We start from the raw sequence: 19,607 nt of genomic DNA on the forward strand, positions 1-19,607 counted from the left end.
CTATTCACAATAGCCTAGATATGGAAACTACTGAAATGTCCATCAATAGACGATTAGATAAACAAATTGTGGTGCATTTATACAAGGGAGTATTACTCTGCCCTAAAAAAGAATGACATTTTACTATTTCCAACAACATGGATGGGCCTTGAGGATATTATGCTAAGTGAAATAAGTCAAACTGAGAAAGACAAATACCATATGATCTCAGTTATATGTGGAATCTCAAGAATAACATAAATGAACAAACAAAATAGAAATAGACTCATAGATACAGAGAATAAACTGATGGTTGCCAGATGGGAAGGGGGTTGAGGGACTGGGTGAAAAAGAGGAAGGGATTAAGAAGTACAAATTGATAGTTACAAAATAGTCATGTGGATGTAGGGTATAGCATAGAGAATACTGTAAATAATATTGTAATAACTATATATGTTGTCAGATGGGTACTAGATTTATTGGGATGATAGATGGGAGGGGTGTTGGGAGGCAAGGTAAAAAAAGTGAAGGGATTAAGTATAGCTTGGTAGTTACAAAATAGTCATGGGGATGTAAAGTACGGCATAGAAAGCATAGTCAATAATGTTGCAACAACTATGTATAGTGCCGGGTGGGTACTAGACTAGTCAGGGGGGTCACTTCTTAAATTATATAAATGTGTAACCACTATGCTGTACATCTGAAACTAACATAATATTGAATGTCAACTGTAATTTAAAAATTTAAAAATAAAAATGCATAATTCAAATAGATAAGTTCTTAATCTCACAATTATCCATTCAGTCATTAATACAATAATATTATTGACAGTCTATTATGTGCCAGTATCTATAGTTTGTTGGTGATAAACATGACAAAACCATCATCCTCATATTTTAGAGGAGAAGATAGACAAGTATAGCAGTATAGAAAAATTATTAAAAACAAGGACTGCAGGCTCCTTGGGTCCAGTTGGAGCTCTGCCATTAACTAGTTATTTTATCTTGGAGAGGTTACTTAATTTCTCTTTGCTGTAGTTTCCTTATCTAAAATTATGGGGATAACAAAAGTATCTAGTTCACTGTGGATTTATGAAGATAAATGGATATGGATAACTGTGTACAAACTATTTAGAGTAGTGCCTGGTACATTAGTACTAAGTATTAGATATCATTAGCATTTAAAATATAGATTATTAGTTCTATCAAATATGGGACCATCACAAAGAGATAAAATCCAGCTCCAACTTGTGGGTAGTTGTGAGGACTTGGTCAAGTGGAGCTTCGTGGAAAAGAATGAAAGGTTAGACTTATGGTCTGAGGGATGAATAAGAATTTGATACGGGGGAAGAGAAGGGGAACAGAAAATAATCCCTAGTCACCTAAGCAGAGAGAACAATGGAACATTATGAAAATGTTGTAGTGAGAGCAAAAACTGCAAATAATTTTGTATGCTTGGAATATAAGTTACACATGCCAGTGGTAGGAATTGAGGCTAAACAGGTTGACAGAGACCCTAAGATTTAGGTCTTGTATTCTTAATGAGGTTCGGACTCCTAGAATCCAAATTAGTAAGGTTTATTTTGAGGATTAAATTCAGAGCACACAATTTTTGTTGAGTATTTGTTAAAAGATAAGCATGGTTTCTCAGAAGTTTCAGACAAACATGGGAAGGCATCAAAATATGCATCATTAAAGTCTAAGAAAATATGTAAATTTTGTTGTTTGGCTTAGAGGAGACAATTAAAAACAAGCGATCTAAGGCCAAAATGAAAAAAAGAGGAATAGAAGAAATTGATATTAGACAAATTTTTGATATGGAACTGCAGTTTTCTAACAAAATGCTGCGAGGATCCCTTGAGAGATTCCTGAGAAGCTTATGAAAATTGATAAAATATTGAATTTCTATGTAGATTCTAACTTGAGACTAATACGAACATTAGACCACAAAGAATACTCTTCAGACCAACCTATAATATACTCTACAGTTACTCTTTTAGTAATCAACTCACACAGGTAAGATTTTTTTTTAATTAAGTACAAAAATTTTTCTAATGTATGACTGAAAATATTTATTTGCAGGTTTGGCTTATTTGTTATATATATACATCATGCAGATGAGGAACTTAGAAGATGCATACTAATATTTTTTACTTTATTCCATTGTATGAGTAAATTATTTTTCTGTCTGTGAAGAGAAAGAGGCCAAACAACTCTAATTATTATAGAGGTTTTATAAGATTTCCCATCTACAGGATTTCGTCTTTAAGGGTCTTGATGATAGTAGAGATGAGGAAACTTTTGCTGTAAAATGCCAGATAGTAAATATGCGAGATTTTACAGCAACTACTCAACACTGTCAACTGTACTTTTGTAACACAAAAGCATCATAGATAGTATCAAAAGGAAGTGGTGTGTTTCTGTTCTAATAAATTTTAATTGCAAAAACGGTTGATAATCTGGATTAGGCCCTTAGACTATAGTTTGTTGACCCATGCTCTAGTAATATTGGAGTCTCTGGAAATGTAATACAGATTTAAGAAAAAAACTCTATACTTGTTTTAAGACAATATTAATTTAGAACTAAACTGTTATTTGTTGCACTGTATGTTCCATATGCATGAATACAAATATATTCATTAAAATTTTTAATCTATTGCAGAGGTAGAAAGAAAAGTATTTCTTCTGCCCCTATGTTCTTTGCCTGGGGCCTATGAATTAGAATGACAAAAAAAAAAGATTAGTAAGAGAAAAGATGTACAAATTTTATTTGATGTTAATATTTTGCTTTTGTTTTTTACAGGCACAGAGGCCTTCATAGAAAAAGAAATGAAGACGGAAAGAAGTAGTTAAGTTTGGGGTTGGTGGGTCAGCAAGGGGCCTTATATACCATTTGAAAGGATGATAAATTGTGGGGACGTAATAAGGCAAAAATAAAGGAATTTGGGCTTATAAGGTCAGTAAATTGTGAGAGGGTAAATATATGGAGGAACTTATGGAAGATAAGGGTCATTTAGTAAGGTTTTATGTGGACTCATCTTGGCACTATCTACATCTCTGCTGATAAAGATTGTTCTACCCTTCTTGTATATAAAGAGACACCTTCATAAAGAAAATTTACGTCCTGCTTTTAGGCAGATATGGGAAGGGCTGTGAGTTTTTCCTGTGTCTGCTTTTTCTCAATTGCATTCAGCTCAAAATAATCTTTATGCCAATGTGGCATATTTTGAGGGAGAATATTCTGATTCTCTTCACTGCTAACATGGTGCTAAATTTATCAACACCCTCCCCAAACAGTGATCGTGTTTCCACAAACATTATTACTTTCTTATGTATCTTTCCTTGGATAGTCTGCATATTTATAAGCATATATTTTCTTCTATAAATGGTCTCATACTATACAAGTTTTTCAATACCTTACATTTCTACTTAATAATTTATCTTGATCATTTTTCTACCTCAATAAATAAAGATCTGCTTTATTATTTGCTTTGGGGGGGGGGTTCTTGTTAAGGATGCATATCTTCCCACTGGCCAGATATATCATGATTTATTTAACCTCAAACCCTGTTAATGGGCTTTTGAATTATTTCCAATATTATTCTACTACTGCAATGTATATTTTGTTGGCTTTTCTTTGCACATATGTAGGGGTATACTTATAGAATAAATTCTTAGAAGAATTACTGAGTCCGAAAAGTATAGATACTTAGATGCTTAGGGAACTGTAAAAGTTTACACTTTCAGCAACAGAATATTACAGTGCATTTATCAATTCATTCTACCCAACAGATGGGTTCTCAAAAGGTTTAAAAACACCTCATTGTAATTTATTTTGTACTTCCCTTATTATGAAAGAATTTTGATCATTTCATACGTTTAAAAGCAAAGGACCGCCTTAAATTCTGTAGGTTATTTAAAATTTTACACCAGAGGAATAAAACAGTTGGGAAGATGGTTAAATGGAAGCCTGGTAGTTATAGTAAAGAATTGTAGTGAATACTGTAGTGCTATGCCCAGATACCCTCTGCAGGGCTGTTTCATCCATCCCACAGCTCTTGGCCATGGATTGGCTACTGGCAGATCACAGCGGCATTCCTCATGATAAATTACAATTACAATGAGATAGTAGGGAACTATCTTATCAAAGGTTATGTGACCTAAAAGGAAGCAGCCTGCAACAAATAACTGGTCAATACAGGGATACAAAATACCAGACCCTTGATTCAACTGGAGCAATCCTGAAGGGCCTACCCTGCCCCAGAGCTACTATAGTATCAGTTGAGAACTCAGTTACAAGGGCGTTATGCTTGGTTTCTCCCTATACCCAATCCTGAATTTCTCACTTCACTACAGGTGATATCTTTCTTTTTTTTTTTTTCAAAAATTTTATTGAAGTGTATTTGCTGTACAGTATAATATTTGTTATATTATTTTCAAGTGTATAATATAGTGATTTGACGTTTTCATACCTTACAATGTGATGAACCCACTAACTCTAGTAATCATCTGTCCCCTTGCAAGCTTATCACAGTGTTATTGGCTATATACCCCTTCACCTTTTCATCCATCACCCACACTCCTCCCCTCTGGTTACCATGCCTTTGGTCTCTGTTTCTATGAGTCTGTTTTTGTTTTGTTTGTTCATTTGTTTTGTTTTGTTTTTAGATTCCACAAATAAGTGAGATCATAAGGTATATGTTTCTCTGTCTGACTTATTTCACTTAGTATAATACTCTCTATGTCCATCCACGTTGAAGCAATTGTCAAGATTTCATTCTTTTTTATCGCTACATAATATTCCATTGTGTGTATACATATACATCTATATATATGAGTAATCTTTGTCCATATATCTATCAATGGACACTTAGGTTGCTTCCATTTCTTTGCTATTGTAAATAATGCTGCAATGAACATAGGGGTGCATATTTTTTTTTGAGTTAGTGTCTTTGTTTTCTTTGGATAAATACCCAGAAGTGGAATTGCTAGGTCATATGGCAGATCTGTTTTTAGTTTTTTGAAGAATCTCCATAATGTTTCCATAGTGGCTGTACCAATAAGCATTTCTACCAATAATACACAAGGATTCCCTTTTCTCTACATTGTGCCCAACACATGTTATTTGTTGACTTTTGATGATAGCCATTCTGATTAGTGTGAGGTAGCATCTTACTGTTGCATTGATTTGCATTTCTCTGATGATTAGTGATGTTGAGCATCTTTTCATATGTCTGTTGGCCATCTGCATGTCCTCTTTGGAGAAATGTCTATTCATGTGCTCTGCCCATTTCTTGATTGGATTGGCTATTTTTTTATTATTATGGAGCTGTATGAGTTCCCTATTTATTTTGGATATCAACCCCTTATTATATATATCATTTGCAAATATTTTCTCCCATTCAGTAGTTTGTCTTTTTTTTTTTTATGGTTTCCTTTGCTGTGCAGAAGCTTTTTAGTTTGACAAAGTCCCATTTGTTTATTTTTGCTTTTGTTTTCCTTCCTCAAGGAGACATATCTAAAAAGATATTACTCAGATTGATGTCAAAGAGTTTACTACCTATGTTTTCTTCTATAAGTTTTATGGTTTCAGACCTTGTATTTAAGTTTATAATCTATTTTAAGTTTATTTTTTCTGTGATATAAGAAAATGGTGAAGTTTTATTTTTTGCATGTATCTGTCCAGTTTTCCCAATACCACTTGTCAAATAGACTGTCATTTCTCTATTGTATATTCTTGCCTAGTTTGTCATAGACTAATCGACCATATACGCATGGGTTTATTTTTGGGTTCTCTATTCTGTTCCATTGATCCATGTGTTTGTTTCTGTGCCAGTACTATACTGTTTTGATTACTATAGTCTAAAATCCGGAAGTGTGCTACCCCCAGCTTAGTTCTTCTTTCTCAAGATTGCTTTGGCTATTCATGGTCTTTGGTGGTTCCATATAAGTTTCAGGATTATTTTTTCTAGTTCTGAGAAGAATCTCATTGGTACTTTGACAGCGATTGCATTAAGTCTGTAGAGTGGTTTGGGTAGTATGGTCATTTTAATGATATCAATCCTTCCAGTCAATGAGCATGGTATATCCTTCCATTTGTGTCTTCTTTCATTCCTTTCTCCAATGTCATATAACTTTCAGAGTACCAGCCTTTTACCTTCTTGGTTAAATTTATTCTTATGTATGTTATTATTTTTGATGCAATTGTAAATGGGATTGTTTTCTTAATTTCTCCTTCTGAATGTTCATTATTAGTGTATAGGGATATGATAAATTTCTGTATATTAATTTCATATCCTGCTACTTTACTGAATTATTTTCTTAATTCTATTAATTTTTGGCAGATTCCTTACGGTTTTCTGTATATAGTATAATGTCCCCTGCAAATAGTGACAGTGTTAACTTCTTCCTTTCTAATTAGGATGCTTTTTATTTCTTTTGCTTATCTGGTTGCTGTGGCTATGACTTCCATACTATATTGAATGAAAGTGGTAAGAGTGGGCATCCTTGTTTTTTCAAAATCTAAGAGGAAAAGCTTGCAGCTTTTTCTCATTCCATATGATATTAACTGTGGGCTTGTCATATATACCCTTCATCAAGTTGAGTTAAGTCCTTTCTATAACCACTTTGTTGAGAATTTTTATCATAAATGGATGTTGAATTTGTCAAATAGTTTTCTGCATCTATTGAGATGATCATACGATTGTTATCCTTCATTTTGCTGATGTGACCAATCACATTGTTTTACAGTGGAACCCCTCTTGTATTCCTGGTATAAATCCCACTTGATGATGGTGGATAATCCTTCTGACATCTTTTTGAATTGGGATTGCTATTTGTGGACAATTTTTGAATCTATGTTCATCATAGATATAGGTCTATAATTCTCTTTCTTTTTTTCTCTCTCTTTTCCTTTTCTTTTCTTTTCTGTCTTTTTTTTTTTTTTTTTTTTGTCTCTTTTTCAGGTTTTGGTATCAGGGTAATGCTGGCCTTGCAGAATGAGTTTGGAAGTGCTCCTTTATCTTCAATTCTTTGTAATAGTTGGGGAAGGATAGGTACTAATTTTTTTAATGTTTGGTAGAATTCATCTGTGAAGCCGTCTGGTTGTGGGCTTTTGTTTGTGGGGTGTTTTTGATTACCTCTTCAATTCCATTGTTAGCAATGGGTCTGTTCAGGTTCTCTGTTTCTTCCTGGTTTAGTTTTAGAAGGTTGTATGTTTCTAGAAATTTATCCATTTCTTCTAGGTTGTCCAATTGTGGTGTATAATTGTTTATGGAATTCTTTAACAACCCTTTGTATTACTGTGATTAGTGGTTGTTATCTCTCCTCTTTCATTTCTGATTATACTTATTTGTGTTCTGTTTTTCTTTCCTTGATGAGTATTGTTAGTGACTTGTCAATTTGTTTCTTCTTTCAAAGAAGCAGCTCTTAGTTTCATTAATCTTTTCTGTTGTTCTTGTAGTCTCTATTACATTTATCTCTACTCTGATCTTTATCAGTTCCTTCCTTATACTTACTTTGGGTTTTATTTGTTCTTGTTTTTCAAGATATTTTTGTTGTAAATTTAGATATTTTTGTATTAGGGATTTTCTTGCTTCTTGAGGTAGGCTTGTATAGCTATGAACTTTCCTCTTATAAATGCTATTGCTTCACCATAAATTTGGTAAAGTTGTGTTTGCACTTTCAGTTGTCTCAAAGTAGTTTCTGATTTCCTGTTTCATTTATTTTTTGATCTCTTTGCTGTTTAGAAGCATGTGGTTTAATCTCCATATATTTGTGATTTTTTTTCCAGTTTTCTTTCTGTAGTTGATTTCTAGTTCCATGCCATTGTTGAAAATTATACTTGATGTAATTTCAATCTTCTTGAATTTTGGAGGCTTCTTTTGTGGCTTAGTACATGATTTATCATGGAAAATGTTCCATGGGGACTTGAGAAAAATATGTAATCTGCAGATGTTTTATGAAATGCTCTATAAATATCTATTAAGTCAAACCGGTCTAATGACCATCATTTACTTATTAATTTTCTGTCCAAATGATCAATCCATTGAGGTAACTTGAGTATTAAAGTCCCTAACTATTGCTTTACTGTTAGTTTTTGTCTTTATGTCCACTAGACATAGTGCACAGAGGTGCTCCTATGTTGCGTGTGCAGATATTTACAATTGTTATATCCTCTTCTTGGATTGACCCCGCCTCCTTAAAACTATGTAATGGCCTTCTTTGACTTCTTTCATATTGTTTGTTTTAAAGTCTATTTTGTCTGATATGAGCATTCCTACCACAGCTTTCTTTTCTATTTGTGTGGAATATCTTTTTCCATTTCTTCACTTTCAGTCTTGGCATGTCTTTCAACATAAAGTGAGTCTCTTATAGGCAGCATATAGGTGAGTGTATTTTTAAAAATCCGTTCTGCCACATTATGTCTTTTGATTGGAGCAATTAATACATTTACATTTAAAGTCATTATTGAATAGGTATGTGATTATTGCCATTTTGATAATTGTTTTTTGTTTGTTTTTGTAGTTCTCTGTGCCTTTCTTCTTCTCTTGATGTCTTTCCATTTAATTTGTTGGTTTTCATGAATGTTTGATTGGTCTCCTTTCTCTTTATATTTTGTGTATTTTTTTGTACTTTTGGCTTATTGTTACCATGAGGTTCAAATATATCCATCTATATCTATAGCAGTCTACTTTAGCTGATAAGTATTTAGGTTCAATTTTATTCTAAAAGTACTACATTTTTACTCCTCCCTCCACTCTTTGTTTTTGATGTCATGTTTTATATCTTTTTTGTTTTTTGTAAGCCCTGTTTATTGTAATTATGGTTAATTTTGCTATTTTAGTGTTTTAATCTACATATTAGCTTTATAAGTGGTTGAATCACTGTTTATTGTATATTTACCTTTATCACTGAGATATTTTTTCTTTATTTTCCTAGTTCTGGTTATGGCCTTTTCTTTTCTGCATAAATAAGACTCTTTAACAGTCTTTTAAGGCCCATGTAGAGGTCATGGACTCCTTTAGTTTTTGCTTGTCTGGGAAACTCTTCATCTCTCTTTCATTTCCGAATGACAACTTTACTGGAAATAGTATTCCAGGTTGTAGATTCCTTTCTTTCAGTAGTTTAAATGTTTCCTGCCACTCCTTTTTGACTTATAAAGTTGATTCTGAGAAATCAGCTGATAGCCGGATGGGGTTTCCCTTATATGTGACTTGTTTCATTCTTGCTGTCCTCAAGATTGTCTCTTTATCCTTAAATTTTACCATTTTAATTACAATATGTCTTGGTGTGGGTCTCTTTGGGTTCATCTTGTTTGGAACTCTCTGTGCTTCCTGCTCCTGGATGTCTTTTTCCTTCCCCAGATTAGGGAAGTTTTTAGACATTATTTCTTGAAATGTTCTTTCTGCCCCTTTCTCTCTCTCTCCACCTTCTGTAATACCTATATGTGAATATTAGGGTGCTTGATGTTATCCCATAGATCTCTTATACTACCTTCACTTTTTATTTTATTTTTTTTCATTTTGCTATTCTGATTGGGTGATTTCCACTTTTCTGTATTCCAGGTCACTAATTTGTTCTGTATTAACTAACCTGCTGCCGATTCCTTCTAATGTATGCTTCATTTCAGTTATTGTATTATTTAACTCTGATTAGTTCTTTATTACATTTTCTATCTCTTTGTTGAAGTGTTCTCTGAGTTACTCTACTCTACTCTCAAGTTTGTTGAGTAGACTGTTTCTTTGAATTTTTTATCAGGCAAATTAGTTATCTCCATCTCACTAGTGTTTTTCTCCAGGTGTTTTTCTTGTTCCTTCATTTGGGGCATATTCTTCTGTCTACCCATTTTGTTTTACTTTCTGTGTTTTGTTTCTATGTTTTAAACAGAATAGCTATCTCTCCCAGTCTTGAATCAGTGGTCTATCTATAGACTGTGTGTTGGATAGTTTTGGCATGTTGGTTATAGCTGGGGTTCATGCATGTGGTGTTGGGTATGTCACCTGGCCTGAAGGAATGCATTCCTGATGGGGCAGCCTGGTGTGTACCTGCTTTCTCGCCTTCTGATTCAAGTGTTTATACCTGTAAGGTGGGCTGCTTGGTGCATGCTAGCCATGCCCTGTTCTTTTAATTGTTGCCAGAGCAAGATCTGAGTTGGGCTGCTCTGCTTGCTTGTGTCTGAACACCATATTAGCTCCACTCTTCCTCTAAGTGGGGAAGCCTTGTTTGCACATACAGACACACTTTGTTAGTTCTGCATCCTCTCTGGGTAGCACAGGCCCACACACATGCAGCAGCACCCCACTCACTCCACAAATAGCATTCCTACATGCATGCTATTTTGCTTTAATTGTCTGTTGTCAGAGCAGGCTTTGGGCAGCGCTGCTCTGCATGGTTGCATCTCAACACTCAATTAATTCCACCCTTTCTTTGGGTGATGCAGCCTTGTATGCATACATAGCTACACTTTGCTAGTTCTGCACCCTCTTTGGATGTGGCAGCCCTGCACACCCACAGAAATGCCCACTGACTGTGCATGGAGCAGCCATGTGTGTGGGTACCCCAGCATTTTGTTAGTTCCACACTCTCTCCAGGAGTGGCAGCCCCACCATGAGTACACAGTAGTGCCCCACTATCTCCACTCTTTCCTTGGACAGGGTAGCCCTGTGGGCAGTTACCCTAGTGGTTTGCTAGCTCCACACTCTCTTCAGGTAAGAAAGACCCATATACACATCCATCCCAGTGGGTGTACAAAGCAACACTCTGCTGTAACTGATGGATTAATCCCCAGATGAAGAGGACCCTTGTATGCACACTATTGCACCCTCCTTTTCCTGCTGGATCTAGCTACATGAGAAAGGTGCCTGGGGATGCACTACGGCAGCCCTACAGATTAACCAGAGAACATGGATGGAGCTCCTGCCCACTATCCATGTGCAGGGAAAACATAAACAATGGCACTATTTCCTCTGGCCCTGGATTGTTCCGTCAGCTCCCAGAGAGTTCTTGTGGTTCCCCAACCTTCTCTATGTGGTCTGTCTCTCTTGCTTGTTGTGCAGATGCTGTTCAATTGGATCTCAGTTGTCTCTCAGGAGGAATTGATATAAATATAGGTGTATAGTACATTGGGAGGAGTTGAGCTCAGTCTCCACCTACACAACCATCTTGGACTCGCCTCTCCAGGTGCGTAATTTTGCAATAAACTTTCTACATGCTAATTCCCATCTCAGTATCTGCCTAGGAAACTCAATCAACATTGTTGGTGGCAGGTGTAAGCTTAGCAAGCAAACTCTAAAATGGGATTTTGATGCTGGATCACATTTCAACAAGGTGGCAATGAGGACAAATTGAAAAGAATTTGTGATAGTGGGTGTGTATTAGGATACAGATTTGGTTTCTATAACAGACAACAAAAATGCAGTGGATTAACAGGATAGAGGCTTTAGTTCCTCTCCAACAACAATATGAGTATAAGTGGTCCAGAATGGTGGCTGAATTTTGTTTAGGCACTGTTTTATTGTTCTGCGATCTTCAGCATTGATCAATATGTAGAGACACCCTTGTATCTCAGAAGTAAATGTAATGTATTTTAATACATTGCTTAATTCAGTAATATCTGTTTTTTAAAGATTTTTGTATGTATATTGATAAACAAATAGTCATTACATTTTCTTTCTTGAATTATTCACATTTGTTTCAGGAAAAACAGCTATACCTGCATCATGACAGGAGCTGGAGAGCTATAGCTTTTTTTATTTTCAAGAAAATTCTTTAAATTATAGATTAATTGTTCCTTGAAATTTGGATAGAACTCATTTATAAAACCAGTTAGGCCTAGGATTTGAGGAAAGAAAGGTTGTTAACTATTATTTCTATTGTTTGACACTTCGAGAACAACTCAAATTATTACTTTTTTTAACCAACTTTTGCATTTCATTATTTTATGAATTTATTCATTTTATATAAGTTTTCAAATTTATGACGTATAGTCATTAATTATATTCTTTATTATTTATTAGACTTCTGTTGTGTCTGTAGCTATTCTTTTCTATCACGATTAACTTTTTTTTCTTTTTTCCTGGTTTGTTCACTTTTGAGAGATGTCAATTTCATCAATATTTTTACAAAACAAATTTTATCTGTGCTGTTGTTATTATTTCTGTTATTTTTGTTCATTATCATTTCCACTCCATTAATATTTTTGTTTTATTTGCAATTTCCCCAAAATATTGATCTGAATGCTTAGCAAATTAAAAATCATCCTTGTTTCTTTATAAAATGCAAACAGTAAAAATTTTTCTTTAATAACTGTGACCTAAAATTTCTGACAATTAGTATTTTCATTATCACTCAGTTTAAAATATTTCTTTATTTCTAATGATTTTTTTTATGATTTCCTTTGCAAAACATGATTATTTATTAGTTATTTCATCTTCTAATTTGTAATTTTGTTATTTTTTATTATTATTAATTTCAATGTCATCACATTTTTGTGTTCTTTTGGTATTGATGGAGGCTTTCTATATGACAAAATATATACTCTACTATTTTTAATATTCTGTGTGCTTGAAAATAATTTTCTGTTTTTGTAGGAGTATATGTGTACACCAACACACACACACAGACTATCTGTAAAACAGATTTATTTTTATATTTTTTAGAAGGATGTGTTGAAATCTCCAATAAATTTGTTGATTTATGTATGTTTCTCTGAAGTTCTGTCAATTTTAGGTGAACATATTTAGAACGTATGCTGTTAAGGTTATATATTTTAAATAGATATATCTTCTTCAATTGTTCCTTTTTCCATAACAAAATATCCGTCTTGTTCCCATATGTTGCTTAAGTAAATTCAAATTTTATTTTCAGATATTTAACATCCTCCATGGAGCTTTCCTTGTCACAGTGTGCGGGATTTTCTTTTTCTTTCTTCCATTTCCAAGTATTCTATGAAATTTTTTACACTTTATACTTTATTTTGACATTCAGTATTATTTTATATTAATTTCAAGTGTACAGCATAGTGGTTAGATATTGAAATAATTTAAGAAGTGATTCCCCTGACTAGTCTACTAGTACCCACTTGCCATTATGCATAGTTATAACCATATTATTGACTACCTTCTCTATGCTTTACTTCACATCCCCATGACTATTTGGTAACTACCAATCTCTACTTCTTAATCCCTTTCCCTTTTTCACCCTGCTACCCAACCTCCCTCCCATCTATCACCCCAATAAATCTAGTACCCACCTGACACCATACATAGTTAAAATATTATTGACTATATTCTTTATGCTATACCCTACATTGCCATGGCTACTTTGTAACAATGAACTTATGCTTGTTAATCCTTTCCCATTTTTCACTCACCTCCACTTCCCCCCCCCACCCCATCTGGTAACCATTAAAATGTTCTCTGTCTCTCTGAGTTTGTTTGTTTTGTTTGTTTGTTTGTTTTGTTCATTAGATTCCACATATAAGTGAAATCACATTGGATTTGTCTTTCTCTGTCTTACATACTCCACTCAGCACAATACACTCCTCATCCATTTAACATTCAAGAACCCCTTCCCATCCAAGGCAGAGCAGTATTCCATTGTATATATGTACCACCTATCCTTTATCCATTCATCCATCGATGAACAGCCGGGGTGCCTCCATAAACAATGTTGCAATGAACATATGGATGCATTAGTCCCCTTGAAGTAGCATTTTGTGTTTCTTCAGATAAATACACAAAAGTGGGATTTCCATGTGCAGGGAAAACATAAACAATTCTTATTTTTATACTGAATAAAATTATGTGTTTTACTTGGTAATATCATTTTTACATGCCAATATTAACTATTGTAAATGTTTTAAATAAAGTTAACAAGCAATAGCTTAATTCCTCCATTCTTATTGTATACTACATAGGGTGGTGTACTGGAACCAGCTCTTATTGCTTTGCAAAAACCGATTGTTGAAAGTTCTCAGACCACGTAAGCCAGTTGACATCTTATTGTTAGCTTGACATCTATCATGATGATTGGCTTGGAAATTGGCAAATGCTACAAATTATTTTGGTTCCCTCCCCAAATACTGTAATAGTAAATCTCTGTGTACTTTTAAACAACATCTAGCTGCATCCTGTTTCTCTTTTCTTCTAAAATTTGTCTTTTTGTTTTATTAATGAGTTTCCCACTTATATTTATTGAAATTGCTGTTCGTAAATATTTCTGTTATTTAATTTCACATGCCTCAGATAGCAATGTCTGTTAACATGTTTTCAAGAATACTAAGTTCAACGTATATATTTTCATAGGAGATAAATGAATAATGCCAATAGTGATACCTTAGTCATGAGATCTTTGGTGATTTAATATTCAAGTTGAAAATTTGTGTTACTTTTTTCTGGAAAAGAATAACTAACAGCAATTTTCAATGTGATACTGTTTTGATTTCTTTTTTTTTTTATGGGCATCAGTTTCTCAGTATTAGAAGAGTCATAAGTTTTGCTTCATGAAAACCTGTAACCATTGGGCCATATATCACTCTGTTTTCATCTGTTTATTTGCTTATTTACATTATAACTAGTGCACATGGACCAACTATCCACACTAGTCTAATAACATCAGCAATCGATATCTGTCTTTGTGCTCTTCCTCTATCTGATCACCCTGACTCCCTTGACTCAAGAAAACACAGTATTTGGGCCACTTCTCATCATTTTCATTAATAAAATCCAAGAAAAAATTCTCATCATGTGTCACTTAAATAACTGCAGTGTTTTCCTAACTAATTTCGCTGTTTTTACTCTCATCTACCACAAATCAACTTTCCACAATGCAAACAGAGTAAGTTTTGTAAAATGCAAATCTGATAACTTTATTTTTCATTTAAAACCGTTCAGTGTCTTTCTATTGCTTCTTAGGCTGCAGAACAATATCCTTAGCATGGTTTCCAAGACCTTTTTGGAGTCTCCCTATTTCTCCAGCCTTGTCTTTTACTATATACTTCCTGTCTTTCTCAGCACTAATCACATAGATCTTTTTTAGTGTCAATCAATACTCCATTCCATTACAAATTAAGATGAAGTACATCATTATGATTCAGTACAATAGACAATAGAATAATAGAATTTATGAAAATTTGATGTACAACTGAAGCTTTGTGATGCTGGTTTATATTTCTGCTATGTAACTTTTAAAAGTCCTTGTAGGCCCCCTGCCGTGCCCACAACTCCCATCCCCCTTGTGGGGGTTGCCGGGCCCGCGGAATACCTGTGCAGGGCTCTGGATTCCTGCCCCCTATCACCGTGCCTCCCCAAGGCCAGGAGTTGCCTCCTTGGGTTGGCACCTAGGCCACCACACACTGTGTATGAGCAGGAGTCTGTGGAGCTCGTGGGAGGAGCCCAAGCCACCACTGCCGTCGATGTCCAGTCACTGCAGAGCCGGATGAGGAAGGCAGAGGCCTGGAGGACACCAACATGAACAAGTTGAAATCATTGTAGAAGGATAAAGTTCATCAGTTTATGATCTTCACAAAATATAGTGCAAAAAACAGCAGAAAGTTACTTGTCTCAAAATGACTGGAAGCTAGCTGTTGCAACAGTCATTTTTTTCCCCAAATCCTGACCTTTATATATTAGAGTGTGTAAAATGATCATTGGACAGAAAGAAGTTAGAACAACTAACTATACAATAGATACAAAGATCCTCATGATGAAAATAACATTTCAGTAGATGGTATACAGCAATTCTGTGATGACCTGGTGTTCAATCCAGACAGCGTTAGTGTGTTGATCATTACATGGTAGTTCAGAGTAGCAACCCAGTACGTGGTCTCCAAACAGGAGTTCATGGATGGCACGACAGAATTAGGACGTGACAGCATAGAAAACTAAAGGCCCACGTACCCAAGATGGAACAAGAATTGAAAGAATGAGAATATTTTTAGGATTTTTACCAGTTTACATTTTTTTTATATATATATATGCATATTGCTTCTATAATTGGCTGTTTTCTTCTTTTTTATTTTATTTTATTTTATTAAATTTATTGGGGTGACAATTGTTAGTAAAATTACATAGATTTCAGGTGTACAATTCTGTATTACATCATCTATAAATCCCATTGTGTGTTCATCACCCAGAGTCAGGTTTACTTTTAATTTTGCAAAGAATCCAGGACAAAATGGATTAGATATAGAAATGGCCATTGCCTACTAGAATTCAATGCTTCATGGAAGATTTAAATTCTCAGACTTATAGAGTAAACCTTTGTTGGACCATCATAAACGATTAATACCAAAATATATTTGGAATCTTCTTTTAGACTTCAGTATACAATGATTGCAGATGACATGTCTAATTATGATGAAGGAGGAGCATGGTCTCTTCTTATTGATGACTTTGTGCAATTTGCATGGCCTCAAATTACTGGGACAAAAAGTACAACAGTGTAGCACTAAAGGAACCTTCTAGAATGTACATAGTCTGTACAATAAATACAATGGAAAATTGCACAGTCAATTTCTGCTGGCTGGACTAAACTGAAGATCAATCCTCTCAATTCAGACTGATGGTTGAGACAAAACTTTAAGTATACATCTTGGACCATATCAAATTTCATTTTCATAATGGTGTTTTGGGCTTGTCTTCTAGTCTGGGCCACTCTAAACATTTATAATTCCAACATTGTGGATTTCATCATATATCTGTGGACCATCCTAGTTTATTCTCCCATAAGTCTTGGAAGATTTATGGTGGTTATTTTGAGGTTCCCATTATTGCATAAAGCACAATGCTGTCTTCATCAGAAAACAGTTTGGCGTAAGAATTAAACATATGAACATCACAATTTATAAAAACTTCTTAAACATATACTTTGGACTAGTGCAAAGACTATGCTGATAGCATTTCCAATGAAAGTGATAATATTTAAGGGTAACAGAAGTGGCATGATGTTTCATTGGGGGAATTTTTATTTTCCTGGTAAATCACATGTGTTATTGATGTGAATAGAGAATCTGATTAGAAAAAAGTCAAAAGAACCAATGTGAAAAGTTTTTAGGATAGCTTCGTGTGTCTACCTGGAAAATTTATTGTGTTTCAGACCCTTGATTTCAATTAGTATGCACTTATCTTACCCATGTTTATATGTACCTTATTTCCCCGAAAATAAGACTCGGTCTTATATTAATTTTTGCTCCAAAAGACATATTAGGGCTTATTTTCAGGGAATGTCTTATTTTTTCATGTACAAAAATCTACATTTATTCATGTACAATAATCTACTTTATTCAAATACAGTCATGCCATCTTCTTCTGGAACATCGTCATAACTCTCCACACCCTGAATTCTGGCTTGAATTTGTTGCGACTCCATTTCCTGTAGAAACATTGGCCCCAATCTCTCATGCCCAGCGATAGAGTTCTCCTTAAATGAGCACTTCTTGTCCATGTAGCCTGCTCGTAGTGCATTGACAACACAGCCGTCAGTGATTTTCTCCCATTAATTCTTCACCCAAGTCCCGACCTCTCGCAGGCTAGGCTTCACAAAATGTCCATGCTGATTTCTCTCCATTCTTTTTTTCAATTTAGTCATTGATTTCCATGCGCAAATTGTCCTTGAATGGCTTCTTTATTGCAATATCAAGAGTCTAGAGATAGGCAGTCATCCTGTGGGAATCATTATTTGATCTATTCTTTTCTCTGCAAGCAAGTTCTTCATGTCTTTAGTGTGGTGAGTGCTGACTGAATCCCAGACTAGCAGACCTCTGGCCACCTCGCCAAACAAGTGGCAGCATTCAATTCACTTACTTCTTTGTAATTGCTTGTGTGCACCAGGCTTTTTCAGTTTCAAAAACATAAATGCCTGAAACACATTCAACCTTATCTTTCTTGCCCTTAGTGATGATTAGAGGAGGGGCAGTCTTTCCATTCAGATGAATTGCCAAAATACAGGTAACACGTGCACTTTTGTAACCAGTGGAGGGAATGTAGATTGACAAGGCACCCCTCTGATCAATTGTCATTTGCGATCCTTGGCCCATAAACACTGCAGTTTCATCCATAGCAATCATGTTGGAGAGTTGGTATTTAGAAAAGTCGATGCCATCAACAAAGGACTTGAATGCAAGTGCACGTTTAATAACTTCAGTATCTTCCAGCTTGAACAGTGTTGTCGATCTTAGAGACAGTTCATATCGCTGAAGGAAGCCATCCAGCCAGTGTTGTGATGCTTTGAATTCTTCTGGGGATATTTCTAACTGTGGTGCCATTGCAAGGGCAAATGCTTGAGTATCAGCCCTGCACACAACCAAAGCCTTTGCTCTCCTGTCAGCAATCCATTCACAGATGATGTCTTCCAGCTCAGGAAATAATGGTTGCTGACCTCATCTACACTTGCACTTCTTAGCATTTCCCTCGTCCACCTGTTGACTAAGGTTATCGTACTCTGCTTGCCATTTTTGGACCATTCAGAGATCCAAGTTCTTCTCTTTGCCGAAAGCTGTAAGATTCTTACCCCGGGAGTCCTCCATGATTCCTTTCTTGTACTCAATGGAATAGCTCTTTCTTTTGGCACTCAATTTGTCTGGGGGTCAAAATATTATCACCTTTAAATCTACCATTAAATCAAGTGTTAATTGAAGACTTAGAAAACAGGAGTGGCAACAAAAATAATGACAGCTAAGAATGATGGTCCACACAAAAGCGACGAAAAATTGCAGGCACCAAAATTCAGAAAATGTTTCTTTATTTCACATGAGTGCATTAAGTATGTCCATTACAACACATGATGTATTGAACTATGAATTGTCATGTTAGACACAACCACATCCGTTCGTTATCAAGTGCACACGTTATTTGGGCGTTGTGTCTGTACTCCAATTGGTCATTTGGCAATAAGTCTCAAGTTCATCTGTTTGCATAGGCATTTACCTCTCATCCAATGGCACCCACTTAGGTGTTTACAAATACTTAATTATAGTCTATATTATTATTTTATTTTCAGTATTAATGTCAATAATATTTATTTATATTTAATTATGTATTAATATTTTTATTTTATATTTCAATACATCCGTTGTGTGTTGCAACAGACGTACTAAATGCATCCATCTGGCTGACGATCTTAACTGGGGCTTATTTTGGGGGTAGGACTTATATTATGAGAATCTGAAAAATCATGCAAGGGCTTATTTTCTGGATAGGCCTTATTTTGGGGGAAATACGGTAGTTGTTCTACAGGGAGCTTTTATTTAGAAAATGTATAATGTTAGATCTTTCTCCTTCTACATTATGAACTACATAATTGGATTTCATTATGATTTTGAAACGCTTATGTGCTTATCAAATAAGTTAAACTATTTAATTTGTTTTGAATGTTTTAGATTGCTACAGAATACAATATTCTAAATTTAAAAAAGTAGTATTTGTACTTATATACCTCTTCCCTTCTCTTTTAAGAACTTCAAAATATTTACATAATGGAAAGTAATTAATATTCACAACATTTTACAATGTTTGGGAGGATTAGAAGTGTAATTCTATTTAACAGATGAAGCTGGGAAAGGTGAATTTACTTTCTTGAGGTTATGTTTTTCTGAGTCCAGCATTGGGAACCAAGTTTTCTTACACTTAC

General features: G+C 34.7%; 1 pseudogene; it reads left to right on the top strand.

Annotated features, from left to right (window-relative positions):
- The first annotated feature begins 9,325 nt into the window (after window positions 1-9,325).
- On the top strand, window positions 9,326-16,425 carry LOC109436038 (DCN1-like protein 1; annotated as a pseudogene).
- The last annotated feature ends 3,182 nt before the right edge of the window (window positions 16,426-19,607 follow it).

This window comes from Rhinolophus sinicus, chromosome X (assembly GCF_036562045.2).
Source record: "Rhinolophus sinicus isolate RSC01 chromosome X, ASM3656204v1, whole genome shotgun sequence".
In the NCBI taxonomy this organism is placed as follows: domain Eukaryota; kingdom Metazoa; phylum Chordata; class Mammalia; order Chiroptera; family Rhinolophidae; genus Rhinolophus; species Rhinolophus sinicus.